This window comes from Bombyx mori, chromosome 10 (genome assembly GCF_030269925.1).
Source record: "Bombyx mori chromosome 10, ASM3026992v2".
Taxonomy (NCBI): Eukaryota; Metazoa; Arthropoda; class Insecta; order Lepidoptera; family Bombycidae; genus Bombyx; species Bombyx mori.
The window spans coordinates 7268341-7283491 of record NC_085116.1 but is presented as its reverse complement, the minus strand read 5'-3'; the positions used below and the strand labels follow the sequence as shown (position 1 = coordinate 7283491).

The 15151-nt window shown below is 34.3% G+C and overlaps 1 protein-coding gene and 1 long non-coding RNA gene across 5 annotated transcripts in view; one reads left to right on the top strand and one right to left on the bottom strand.

Moving 5' to 3' along the window:
* Nucleotides 1–15151, top strand: part of LOC134199508 (uncharacterized) — a 61479-nt gene that overhangs the window by 12658 nt on the left and 33670 nt on the right. The window contains exons 3-4 of one of the 3 annotated variants that reach the window (XR_009974020.1): nt 11495–11540; nt 12372–12559. The exons of the other annotated variants lie outside the window; for them this stretch is intronic. This is a non-coding gene — a long non-coding RNA (uncharacterized LOC134199508). The remainder of the gene's footprint in view (nt 1–11494; nt 11541–12371; nt 12560–15151) is intronic. 3 annotated transcript variants of the gene reach the window in all.
* Nucleotides 1–15151, bottom strand: part of LOC105842530 (inositol-trisphosphate 3-kinase homolog) — a 98486-nt gene that overhangs the window by 55598 nt on the left and 27737 nt on the right. The window lies entirely within an intron of this gene.

The following is a 15151-nucleotide window of genomic DNA, read 5'->3' as shown; positions in this document are numbered from 1 at the left end:
AAACAGTTGGTCTAAAGTGGATACTTGAGGCCATAGATATCACATAATTAATACCGGTTAATTCCGGACCGGAAGTCTGGATTGGCTAAATAAGTGGCCAATAAAGTGGCTATCCTACCTTTCACATTGGAATGTATTTCTGCTTCGTATCCAGAACGAATGACAGGTACTAAGCAGGAAGATGATACGTACCTATTCGAGCTTACTTGAAACCCTACAACTAGTAAACTGTAGTGTACGATGAATCCCTTAAAGGCCTTTTACGACACCTACGAGAAGAGACGATATGCCGCTATGCAGCTAGATCCAGCCGTTGTTTTGATATTCACACACACTATTCAGTCATACCACTTATTACACATGCAGGGCCGACCAATTCCTCCCCTGTAAGAGGCGATCTCCCCCACGGTGAAGCTTACGGGGCGACCTGAGGGGGAGAGACCACGCGGCGTGCTACCTGCGCTTGAGATGGATGAGACCCTTTTTACATAAATGTTTTAGAGACTTTTCTGAAAGCGTGAAGACGAAAATACAAATCAAAAGTAAATACATAGTTAAATACTGAGCGTATTTTGAAATTTTATATTAGACTTACATGGAAACATGAAGGATTATGGATTGAGTAAATTTTGACATTCTGTTTTATTCAAATTGATATTATAGTTATCTATATATTAATACGTGAAGCAAAAACTTTGTATCCCTTTTTAAGAAAATTGCGCGGACGGAGGAGTATGAAATTTTCCACACTTATAGAGAATATAGAGAAGAAGTGCATAATGCTAATATTTTTATAAAATAATACATAAAAGATACATTAAATCAATAAAGAAAACATTACACACACTACATACCATGTATTTGACGCACACACGCATGCATACTATTTATTCCCAAAGTTTTATTCTTGACCTCTGTTGTCAAATTGAGAATAGATTAAAATATATTGTTTGTCTTTGTTAATATTTTTTACAGTGTAGTCTTGGCGAAATTTGTGATTATAGAAGTATAAAATACAATCATAATAGTGTACAAACTTACAATTCCAATTAATTATAGTCGAATTTCGACTACTGCGGGACCACTAGTGATATTTACTATCGCTGAAGATATTATTGTTATTAAATAATCTTCACTAAAATAAACACTATTCAAAGTAGTTAAAGTAATAAAAAAAAAATAGCTTGTATTAAACTAGAATTACTACATATTATTATTTACATACTGTATATTGTACAAAATTTAAATATGTAATTATTGATGAACTCATTAATGACGCGGTAACGATATACATATTAATATGTATTTATGTATTTCAATTCGAAGTCATTGTTAGCGGATGTAACCAGATATGTTAATCTGTTATAAAAAATATCGGTCAACATTTTGTGACGTCAATGTAGTCTATTGTAACTGACTGTAAATGGTATCATCGACAAACAACAGAACCTTGTTATGGTAAAGCTCGTTATTACGGCTTGTTCCAAACATCCAAAGTTTAACACCCAATGCCGAAGTCCAAGCACCAATCGTTGGTCGCGATTGGAAAAACGAACCAAGAAATGAAAAAATAATCAAAATAATATAAAATTTTAACTAAACAGAAAGATCTTGATAAAAATTTAATAGGACTACATGAGAAATACCAGCATTCTACTAAAAATAATATAGATTCATAAAAATCACAACCTATATAACTGATTTGAGGTAGCACACATCAATATACAATCGAATTTATAAACTCCGTCTTTTTTGAAGTAAGTTACAAAATTAATACACAATCCTTATTACCACCTTAATTTAAAAAATAAATCGATTTTTTTCGGATTTATTTCTGTATCTCTTAAGGAGTTACAGTTGGACTCCGAACAAAATAAAACGTATTTAGTAGTAGATTGAAGTCGTCGTGGCCTAACGGATAAGACGTCCGATGCATTTGTATTGAGCGATGCACCGGTGTTCGAATCTGAGGCGGGTACCAATTTTTCTAATGAAATACGTACTCAACAAATGTTCACGATTGATTTCCACGGTGATGGAATAACAAACATCGTGTAATAAAAATGAAACCCGCAAAATTATAATTTGCGTAATTACTGGTGGTAGGACCTCTTGTGAGTCCGCGCGGGTGGGTACCACCATCCTGCCTATTTCTACCATGAAGCAGTAATGCGTTTCGGTTTGAAGGGTGGGGCAGCCGTTGTAACTATACGTGAGACCTTAGAACTTATATCTCAAGGTGGGTAGTCGTCCAACCATCTAAGCAATAAAAATAAAAAAAAGATATAGGCTACTTGAGGATAGCCGTAGATTATGTTATATGTCCTATTACCTACCACAGCATCTCTCCTGCCTTTATTTAGCAACTCGTATGCATATCAATATCATTAATACATTTATGCATGCGTGGTGTTGGATTGACGTCAACGACCCCAGTAGTGCACGTCCTAAGCTACTAGTATGTATATGCTGGAATGTTAAAAATCGGACATTTACCTCTAATACATTTTAATTATGTTCGATGAGTTCGTTCATTCATTATTTATTAGTTTCCTATAATTTTTATTATCTATGCCTAAACAAAGTATCTTTATTTCAAATTACGTTACAATATAAATTCATTTAGAACAATTGTTCCTTGTAATGTAGTGGTTACGTTTAGTGAAAAGAAATGATGACGAAAAACAAATTTATTGCACTGCAAATTAATAAACGCTTTCCAGAAAAATTTAAGATTTCATATGTATAAAATATGTATGTATACATCGTAATCTTTAGACATCTTTGCTATTCAATTTGCCTTTATTATGTAAACGTATTTTTAATAGCAAAAAAATATCGTGAATTTAAAGGTATTGTAAATTCCTAAATAATTTGAATAAAATAAATAAAAAATCTAATCTGAACTAAGGATCAACGATATCAACGATATGTTAAGATTTCGTTTGTAGAAAATAAAGCTTTAAATTGAAACGAACGAAATGAAAAGAACACGAACGCAGCTATTAGAACTATTAAGAAAACCATATTATGATTATAAAACTACTAATATCGGTTGTGGTCGAAACTTGATTTATTCGATAGTAATTTGATTATTCGATTAACATTAATATAAATTTCATTGCACCTACCACTATTCACTCTGCACTACCTTTGGTTGACTGGTAGAGAATGCCTTAGGCATTAAGTCCGCCAATGTAAATTTTAGATTAAGTGTAATAAATAAATAAACATTAAATCATGTTAATTTGTGATTTTCTTTCGTAATATTTCAAATGTATATGTTTTGTTACTATGTTACCTGCATTTTAGTACTTTTAAAATGTTTACTAAAAATATGGTTCGATTTTTAAGGTAGTAAATTTTATAGAAAAAACAAAAACATATAATTTGGATTCGAAAGATTAGTTCGAAAGTACGGTAAGATAGAAGAAGATTAATTTGCAAGAATTAACGATCTTGTTCATCGTTCTCTAAATTTTAAACCAACACATCCATTGACGCTTGATGCTAATTACTAGTCCTCAATCTTGAGTGTTCTGTCTAGAAACTTTCACAAAAAAAAATCATAAATAACGACAAGGGACATTTAAATATTATTTCATAACAAATTAATAGTTAAAATAAAAATTTGAGCATTTTAATATTGAAATTAAATTAGAGAAAATGTAAATTTACAATAACAGTACTGTAATATACACAGTAACAGTAAAAGTACTGATATATATTTTCTTAATGAGACCCCTTTTATTCGAATAAGATATCAAAGAAAAAACAAAAATTCCAACCAAATTACATTTGGTAATATTTCATTAGACATGCAACGCATAATACTTTAGTAAGGGGTTTTCCGTGAAATTTAAAAACAAAAAAGGTCATACCACGAACTCATTTCAATGGCGAAAATTATGAAAAACATTTAAATGAATGTACATACTCATAAGATCCTATCAGTTCGCCTACAAGTATTTTTTTATTTGTAAATAACATTTCAGATTTGGTTCTGTTACACATTTAACTTAACCTGAGATATAAATCACTCGTACTCAATAAATATATGTAAATGATAATTAATCGACATATTGTAATTCTCTTAGAGTACGAATTAACGTCATTCCTTTGGCCTGCGTTACGTGCACATCTAGGGTTGATCATTTTCCGACGCAAAGAAACGTGACGAGCTTGCAAACCAATTGCCCGCATACGCAACAATAACTCATTACGCAATCAACACAGCATCTGGTAAATACATCAAATACAACCATTCCTATCTACATAATAATATATTGATCAAAGTAATAAACTAATTTTGCGTATCGCAGTCGCTAGTGTTAAAATTCCACATAACTGCCTTTTCAGCTTGGGAAACGTCACTTAATATTTCAAAATCTTAATAGAACAAGAATACTTGATACGTACTTCTGATAACATAAATAGCGAAGATAGTTAGGTTTTTAATTGTAAGCTTGAATTTTGAAGTTGAACCGAATAATAAGTGATTCATTTTCAGCGTATCAACTTTGATGAAAACCCACTGGCCCACGTAGCTTAATCACCATCGTTTTTAATGTATCCGTGAATCAGCGGTGCAGTACATTTTTTTCAAGCAGGAAGTAGTTGAATCGTGAGTTTTCGTTGATCAGTTGACGAAGATGACAGAACTTGTCCACTATGTTTTCTTTCTATCTAATAATATGAACGATATCTGAATGATATGAAAAAATGATATGAACTCAACGAGTTTACGATTTTCATTCATTAGCAGTTTTATTTATAATGATAATTTTCATTGTTAATGGCATTTCCGTCGAAGTTATTACCGTGGTTCACTGCCAAGAAGGAAGCATTTAATGATGAAAAATACGTGATGTTCCGTAATGATTGAAGTACATATAAGATATTGTTACATGTTACATCTTTTGTGTTGGTTTTCTTTTAATATTCTAAACACAGACTTGGGTAAGACAATGTAAGCTGATTATGGTTTTATGTGCAATAAGGAATTACGATTTGTTATGAAAATCGTCTGTGACAACACCATTTCAGTTCTCTCTCTCTTAATAAACAAATCAGAATACCGAGGACAATAGTGTATTTGTGTAGGTATCTTAGATTTTCGAAAGCTACACAAAACTGTTAAAAAGTCAGTTTTACAGTTTAATCTCGTACGTAGTTAAGTCATTTCGTAATTCGAAACTTCGAATGTTTTACAGTCTTCCGTAATTTAGTAAAATAATAATAAAGGAAAAAATATATTTAAAAAAATATATTTTAAAAAAATTTTTTTTTGGCACAGGACGTAGGGTATACTGCTATTCTCAATTTCATTACTTCGTAACATAAACAGAAGCAGAGAGGTGCAGAAGTACAAACTCTATTTTCTCTTGACTGTATACCGTATGTTTAAAACTGTTGTAAACTAGATTTATAGACTACTAGCGACCCGCCCTCGCTTCGCTTCGGAAACATTAAAACACACATGAAACCAAAAAAAAAAATAAAAAAAATAATCAAAAAAGTAGCCTGTGTTCATCAGGGACAATGTCGGCTTCTAATGTAAAAAGAATTTTTCAAATAGGTCCAGTAGTTTCGGAGCCTATTCGAAACAAACAAACAAACAAATCTTTCCTCTTTATAATATTAGTATAGATTCAAAAAACTGAGCTTAAGAAACCTATGATATGTCAAGTGTAACTGAGTATAGCTCTGCAGGATCGCGGCAAATTGGACTATTGTTATATAATTGTGACTACAGGTTTTCGTAGGTAAGGCAGAGAGACACACATCAGTCATTTAATGAACATATTGCGGACATCAAGAATAAACATTTTCTAAACGTAACCTTTAAACATTTGTAAGTAACATCGGTAATACTAAAAATAAAACTCCTGTTTAACCTAAGAGATAATTCTAACTTGAGTCCATTTAATGTGGCGTGTTTACTTATCTTTATGATAAGTAGTCTAAACAGCAGTGCCCCGTAAAGGTCACGATCCTCAGCACTGAGAAACACGACGCAAGGAGGATGATAAGTAGCACTCCACTGGTTAGGTTTTTTTTCATCGCCCAGTTACATGCAGTATATCGCCTCTTTTTTTGGGTCGCGGGCCAAACTGGACGGACTGGACTGGACGGTCCGCAGATGTTCGGAGGGGACCGCGAGGCCAAGGATTGTATTTAGGGTTATACCTACTAAACGATTCCTTTGTACTAAGCGTCCGATCTCCCCCGAGGTCAGAACCCGGGCGGCGTAACAGGGTCACCGCAGTCAACACTGCAACCAGACACACAGCTCTCTCCAAGGACGCCCGACTGACGGAATCTTCAAGGCAAATGACGAAGGCTCTGACGTCGGCCATCTCGATACAGAAGCCCGGCAGGCCACCTAGCCGATGTCGCTGGTGTCCAGGGATACCTTACTAGGTCTAAGCCCGCCTGGCCGAGTCGGGAGGAGCTATGTATCACCTCTAGGAAATATTTTTTCATACTTTCCATACACCATATGTACCGATATTTAGGCTAAATAAAATGTCAGTGATACACAGGTAGACATATTGATACATGTTTTTTTTGCAACGAAACCCAAAAGATTTGTAACTAAGTTAATAATCAAAATTTTACCATAATCACTGACAACTCAACATTAAAAATCATTACATTAAAAATCTCAATCACTATTCCCTTTTTGTTAATTGATAAATCTTAAGATCGTCAACAGCTCTTAAAAAAGTCGTTTGACAAGTGTTTTGTCTTCTCCTATTTAAATATAGGTAGATTCCTTAGCTATAACGTACCGAATTGCTAAATAATCAACAAAGTCTAAGATGCGGATACAATTATATCTTAACGGTCCAATGCAAAAATCAAATATCGGCTAGTATCTGCAGTGTAGTAATTATATTCACATCCACACATCGAGCATATAGCAACAACAATGGCTTTATTAATCACAGTACCCATGTGTGAATCGTATAATACAAGTAGATATACCAGAGAGTACGTAATGTGAAACCTTTGACGTCAACTCAATGCACTTTCTCCATGAAGCGCACTGAGTCAACACGACACTCGTGGGAAAACGATGTAGTTGACACAATTCGCAATGTATTATCTGTTTATTGTTTCTTGCAAACATTAATATTATGGTTCTGTACATTGTACTGTACACATTAGCGTTAAGTGGACTTATAGTGAAGTAGTTTATGAATTTGCACCTTATTGCAATTGTTACTTTCATATTAATATTTTAGGTTCGTGTATGACAGTGTACAGTCAAAAATTCAATTTGAGTTAAAATGCAATTTGGTAAGGCAAATTAATTGAATCTAAAACTTCTATTTTTAGTTGCCTTCGCAAATGAACTTAGCTGATGACGCTCTTGCAGATCTGCATGAAAAAGTCTAGACATATTATCGCATACGAATTAAATGCCCTGATAAGAACAAGAACAGACTTCTTAAGCAGTTGATTTCTGGGTCAAGATGTCTACAATCCCTGTCTCCTAGCACTGTTAACGCGATAAGTGTTTGGTTATCAAAATTAGACGTTAGAGGGGGAAGATTATAAATCATAAGGATCGAAGTGTGAGAAATATGTGCTCAATCATCCAAATGGTAAAAGATAAGCTTTAACTTGTCTGTGCGCCTGTACAACAAAATCCCACAAAATGTTCAGAACCTACATATACATAAGTTTAAGAAAACTATTAAAGAACATCTGTGCAATAAAGCTTACTTACTATAAAGTCAATGATTATCTAGAAGATTGCACAAAGTGGGAATGAGTTGCTCGCTCCGGGCATTTCAATATTGTACCTATAAAATTGTTATGTTATAATTACTTATTGTAAAAATGAATATTTAAAAAAATCAAATATAAAAAAAAAAAAAAAAAATATATAAAAAAAAAGACATGCCCGCTGAGTTTCTTGCCAATTCTTCTCAGGACGGAGGCTAATTCTTGTGAATTGACGGTAGTTCTTTTGACGTTCAACAAGTATGTACTTTCATTTATGTTCAATAAAACTTTTTTGATTTGATTTGATTTGATTTCAAACTAAATCACTAATTAGTTATCTTCTAGAATAGATTGAGATTCCTATGTTTGTAAATATTATCGCTATTAGTATAATATCGACTGTGACCGGTTATGTGATTTTAGCTGTAAAGATTACTTTTTATGGCCAAGATACACGACGAGAATGTTATGTATGTAGCTTGCTCTGACGTCAATGCGAAAAAAGCCGGTTTCAAATTAAAACTGAACAGCGCATAATTAGCTGAATGTTTATTTGCTGTCATGTGGTGAAATTTTTTCTTGATTTAAGAATGCATGAATTAGTACGATTCTGGTGTTCGGATTTTAAAATTTAACACGTTTTAGATATTTTAGAAACATGAGTAGTAAGGTATTACTGTAAATTTATTTTTCTTTGATACTTGATAAAATAGGCTTGTATAAAGTGAGTTAGTGATATGGTGTTGAGATTATCAAGACATTAATTTAGTTATGTACATATTCCAACATTTTGACAGTACAAAAAAGATTAAAACAATCTTAGTTTTTCCGAATCAAACATAATTTCCACACACGTCATTCACTCATTATTATACCCGCTCTCTGTTTTCCCCTCTACGAGTCCCACATGACGATAGATTGACCACTCTATTTTTTGATTGCTTAGATGGATGGACGAGCTCACAGCCCACCTGGTGTTAAGTGATTACTGGAGCCCATAGACATCTACAACGTAAGTGCGCCACCCACCTCGAGATATAAGTTCTAAGGTCTCAGTATAATTACAACGGCTACCCTACCCTTCAAATCGAAACGCATTACTGCTTCACGGCGGAAATATGCGGGGTGGTGGTACCTACCCTTGCGGACTCCAAAGAGGTCCTACCACCACTAATTACGCAAATTATAATTTTGCGGGTTTGATTTTATACATTTGTACCATTCTCTTTAACTTAGTCTAATTTAGACTAAGTATTCTAATATTTGACATACATTCCTATTAACACCTCGTCATGAATCTTCGACTGGGCCTTCTAACAGTGAGGAAAAGTTGCAATACCAAATTTGATACGCAATCAGATGACCTCCTGATTAAGTAACCATATCATTGAAGTAGAGAGTGTCTTACGTCTTATATTCTTATATATACCTACAAATTTTGATACTGCTGCATAAAAGAGTTTTATACTTAAATTAGAATCGTTTAAGGATCTAATTATACATATATAAGAGCTGCGATAGTAACTTATCATCAGGTGGGCCTTGAGATCTTTCACTCACCTATACTATTAAAAAAAATCATCATCGCTAATTTATAAAATAATAATAAAATAGTAATGCCATTTAAGCGAAATTATATAAGAGTAACATTGATCAAGGCATGTTAAATTAAACACTTCCCACTATTGACATTGCAAATAATTTGCCACTCACACATACATAATATATACTTCCGCTGAAAATGTAAGCCAACGGATTAAATAGTGAATCAGCCTTTTTACGTTGAAGTGGCCAGTACAAAAGATAATTTTAGCACATCCATGTGGGTGGGCTGCGTGATCAAAGAATTAATTTAATGGTGACACGGGTATCTGCTTACTTACTTATATGATTAATCAGATAATATGTATGCAGAGCGTTGTCTATTGTTTTCAATGAAGTCCTGGCGCTTAGGGAACGAATGCTCTCTACTTATTATATTATAGATCTCCGACGTTTAGTGACAGCGTCTTCATTATATCCCCTTTTTTTAAATAGAGCTGCTTCTCAACAAACATTTCTAAAAAACTAATTGTTTACGCTGACTTATAATTCTTGCGAGTTTTACTTTTATAGTACAGTAATATTTCTACATGGCGGAAGCCGTTTGTGAGCACATGTTTATGAGTCATCGTTTTTAATCGGCAATAGACTTGATGGCATAGATAGTTAACAAAGAAAAAATAGTAAAAGAGCTCGTCAGAACTATTATTAATAGTTCGGGCATACCTTTGAGGATATTGGGCATAAATTGTTACAATTACAGGAGAACCCACAAACGACATCGGTTACCGATACTGTTTGACTACTTTTAACTTTAAAAATTCAATACAGCTTCACATAAGGTGGGTGGCGCATTTACGTTGTAGATGTCTATGGGCTCCAGTAACCACATAACACCAGGTGGGCCCTGAGCTCGTCCAACCATTTAGTAAATAAATAAAAACGTCACATTGTTACACATATTTTAATTTAACTTAAAAACGTTAATTGTAAACTAAGCCAAAGAAATAATCGAATCATATGAATTTACGCACTTCTCTGTTTGGTATTATTAATTTTAATTTTCATGTATTAAATATTTATATTATACAATAAACAAGTCGGTGTCAATCCCACAATATTATTTCGCTGAGCTTATAAATTTTGTTGCCTCTGAATTGTCTACTGGCGCTATGAATCAATCATGACGAATTTAAATTCATTAGAATATATAAAATGCAACAAAATTGCGAATTCGTAAATCTCCAAATTCTCCACAAAGGCAACTCAAATAGATCGATGATTCTATTTGGTATTATGATATTAGTATAATAGGATCTATTCTAATACTATGTGGTATTTAAAAATGTTAACCTTAGTAACTTAGCTATAGATCTCAATGAATGTTAAGCACATGAGCGTTAAGATTTAATATGAATTTATGTGAGTTTCCTAGAATAATCCATAATATATAAAGTGCGACAGCGGATGTTGTACTGAACCGTAGTTAGGAACAGATATCGTTGAACCCATCGTGTATCAACATTTCCTTTCAGCCATAAGGCGTACGTTATACTACCGAAAGTCTGAAAAAATATATTTTCTACGTTACCTCCGAAGCTATTTATTTACCATCATAGATATGGTGTTTCAATAAATTTACTAGAAGCTAAACAAACCCTTGAATTGGATCTAAAAACAAATGAAAATTAGTGTCGCAGTCAATGTTTTAATGGTAGCTAGTACTATGACAACCCGACAAATAACGTTGCGACTGATCGCTAGTGTGTGGCGAGTAATGTAAAGTGTCGTAGTTCATAGCGCACGCACGAGTGTATTCCCGACTCGCCGAATGACCGGTCCTTGGCCGAGGTCACTGAATATGCAACCACCTTTAATATTAATGCTTATCTTAATATATACAGAGTCCATGGGAGACAATCAAAGTGATAATCAAATGTAAATATAATGATACTTTATGTAGATGGTACCGGGCGTTTGACCTGTACGCCTTCTGCCTTACCGGAAAACTAATGTATTTTTCATCTTAACTACGTAAATGTTTTTTGTCTTTCGTGATTATAAAACTTTTTAGAAAGCAAATTATCATTCAGAATCAATAAATCTCGTTATAAAAACGATATAATATTTTTCCTTGTAGTGTTTTATTTTCGTAGCTACACTGCATTTTTGACATTTTTTTAAAGCTCATTTATGATCTTATTTTATGACTAAGGTATTCATGCTGCAGTGGTCCCTGGACTCCTCACATCAAACGATTCGTAAGTTTGTTTTTCTGTCTACACCCATTAAATATTTCTTAAAAAATAAATTAAAATTCAACATTTCTTATTATTCAACTGAACCACAAATAATTCCTTTTTCAAAAAAATATATAAAACAGCATATGATTGAAAAACTCTTAATCAGACAATTTATGTACCTATTATACCTGTTATTATTATATAATACCTATTATACTTATTACCTATTATACGTTTATACGTATTAAAAATTTACCTATATTACCTATATTATACGTCTTCCATCTTATATTTGGAAATATATAGGGACGAAACATTTATGCCAGACTTTGCAGATCAATCAACAATATGAGGATATTTATAAAAAAAAGCTGATTTCATAGTGCATGTACGAAAACCAGTTCTATTTAGGTGCTGTGATATTACACTTATACTGCTTATTGTGAGTGGGCAATGAATAATTGAACAGTGACATACAGCCAATCAGGCAGGCACTTCGTGCTGCTAATGCTAGGTCGCCGCACGCGAGACCATTGCCAGACGAAACTGATTCAAGTATTTGTTATCCGCCCACTGGAGATACGACGGAGACACTCAGTCTCATTCTAGAACGATTTTGTATGAATCAAGCACACTACCTTTCTATATCATTCGATAATAGGCAGATATTTTCGGTAAGCAGCGGCTTGGCTTTACCCCTAGCATTGCTGTAGTCCATGGGCGACGGTAACCACTCACCATCTGATGGGACGTATGTACGTCTGCCTACAAGGGAAATAAAACTAATAATAATAATGAATTTCATGTCAAAGAACAATAATATCAATAAACGGTTTTTTTTTTGGTCAGGAGGAAATCGCCGGACTTCCACTGGGGATGGAGGGCGGGGCATGTCGGAGTCGAACTGACTAAAACCTCCTGTCGCTCAACAACCCGGGTCCGAACCTCGCATGAGACAGAACCCATGAAAAGGCAAAGGGGGGAAAGTGAAGCGTTTAGTGCGGAGCACATCTCTCCCATCACCCATCAATAAAGCGGTAGGCTTGAATGTGCCTCTAACATTGCTGCTATCCATGTTTTTTTTTTATTGCCCTTGTAGGCAGACGAGTATACGGCCCACCTGATGGTGAGTGGTTACCGTCGCCCATTGACTTCAGCAATGCCAGGGGCAGACCCAAGCCGCTGCCTACCGTAAAACATGAGCGACAGTAACCACCCAATATTAGATGGACCGTGCGGTCTACTTGCAATGACAATAAAAAACCCATGATGTATATTAATAATAAATAACGAAATACCTAGTATCAATAACGTGTAGTGTGGTATGTTATCTTTAGCACAAGAAAAGGAAGTTCCTCTAATCGGCAAAAACTAAAGCTATAAACGGACGGTTCTATCCCATCTGTAACGCTGTCGCGTGTGGGGATTTTTTAACCTACGGACCCACGGGAGGGACTGAATTAGATGCGCTTAGCGGTAACAACTGAGAGAATCGTATATTTGAAGTTAACGTTGGTGTTTGAAACTACGAGTAATGCGGGCGGATTCCATCGAGAGCTATATTGAGAACTTAGAGAACTATACTGAGATCTTAGAACTTATATCTTAAGGTGGGTGGCGCATTTACATTGTAGATGTCTATGGGCTCCAGTAACCACTTAACACCAGGTGGGCTGTCAGCTCGTCCACCAATCTAAGCAATAAAAATAAAAAATCTTAGAGAGGGAGCTAAACAATTGTTTCTCTATTTTTAAACCTTAGCAGTTGGTATACTCGCGGTACGTTATCAAAATGAACCCACGGGTCATAAAACAGGAACTGAAACTCATCTTGCCAAATGCATTGACAATGTGTCGTGTTATAAGATTTTTACAGAAGCAATAAATGTATATCAACAGATATTAAAATCTGTATCGTGTTCTATGAACAACAATTGAAGATCTCAACATGAGTATCTAGATTAATTTACATGAAAATATTAAATTACCAGCAAAGACAAAAGTGTTAGTGGGCGAGTATCTGACGCGCACGCGACTCCTTCGTGACAGCCGACAAACTCTCTACTACGACACAAAATAAGACTGGATCTGTCGCGCCCAATAAAATTATGATTCAACCCGCATTTGACCCCAATTTAGTTACTATTCATTACATTAATATATGGACAAGACGCTCAGATTACACATGTCATGTTCACAGTATTTATTATTTTCATTCGAGCTGGATGATATATTTTAGTAGTGCCATTTTTTATTGTTATTTTTGGTAGACAAGCTTTGGTAGACAAGCTTTGGTAGACAAGACATAATAATCAGAGGTCGCTTCTGGAAGTTAGTAATGCCAAGGGCTCTGTCATGCCATTGCGTACTTAAGCAATTCCTTTTTTTATGCCATACGTTGGCGGACGAGCATACGGCTCACCTGGTGAGTGATTGCCGTCCTCATTGATGACAGCAATGTGAAGGGTGCAACCAATTAGCTGCCTACCGTTTTGTATTGTCCGCAAGTGTTATTTGAAAAAAGATATGTTATAGCCCTCGAGAAATAAGTAGTACTCGGAAGTAAAATCGCCTTGGCCTAATTCAGACAATTTGGTAACGGTTAGACCCAAAAGTAAAATTAAAAACGTGATAAAAAATTAGTTGGCAGCTTCCCTTAGACCCAACTCCAGACATAATGAAGAACACAGAGATACTTGGTCACCGTACTATACTTAAAACTAATAACTAACTAAACTAATAAAAATATTTAAAAATTTCAATTTGAACAAAAATACAAGAGAATTATTAAATTATTTCATACTACAAGAACCTTTGTTAAATTCTTTATGCTTTACTTTCTACGGCACTCACTTTAATGGGTGTGGTTTGAGAAACGAGACACGCTTCAATAACAAATATCAAGCCTTGAACCGCTAAACTGAATTAATTTACAAAAACCCGTAACCCTTCAAACAACCGGTTTTTCATGATAATTTTAAAGGCAAAAATTTTTTCCGTCAGTAGTCAACTGGTCAAGTCAATTCATTCCGTATTCAATTAAAATTGGACTTGAAATACCGTAAAGTTTTGTTTGTTTACATTTGTATTCAAAAACATCTTTTTTTATTATCATTGAATGCAAACAGGCTTATGGACCTGATCGTAAATAATTATCGTCACTTGTGTACAAGGGCAATGCCAGGGCTACATCCAAGTCACTGTTCAACGCGGGGGACTCTCCTCAAGCCTCCTTTGAAAAAGTAAAATCCCCTCAATGTCGCCATCGCCCTCCACAGTGTTTCCCTCGAAAAAGGAAGTTTTGTACTTATTAGTTCAATTTAATAGCCGGTGAATGCTTAACGACTGCACACAAAATTCAAATACACTCGAAAGATTATATTTTATAAAATCACATTATCGATTTCATCATTTAGATTTTCGAAGAGATCAGTGAACTGTTTTTAAAAAACACTACGAAAACATCCAGTCTCTACTATTTTGTTAACTATTAATACATTAAGTTTATATTTATACGCATCCTCATCTTAAGTTACAATTTATCAACGTTTTAATTATTTTGAAACTGCCCTTAATACCGCCGCCCTTATATAATACCATATTTGAAATATTACATTGTTGAATCTTTAC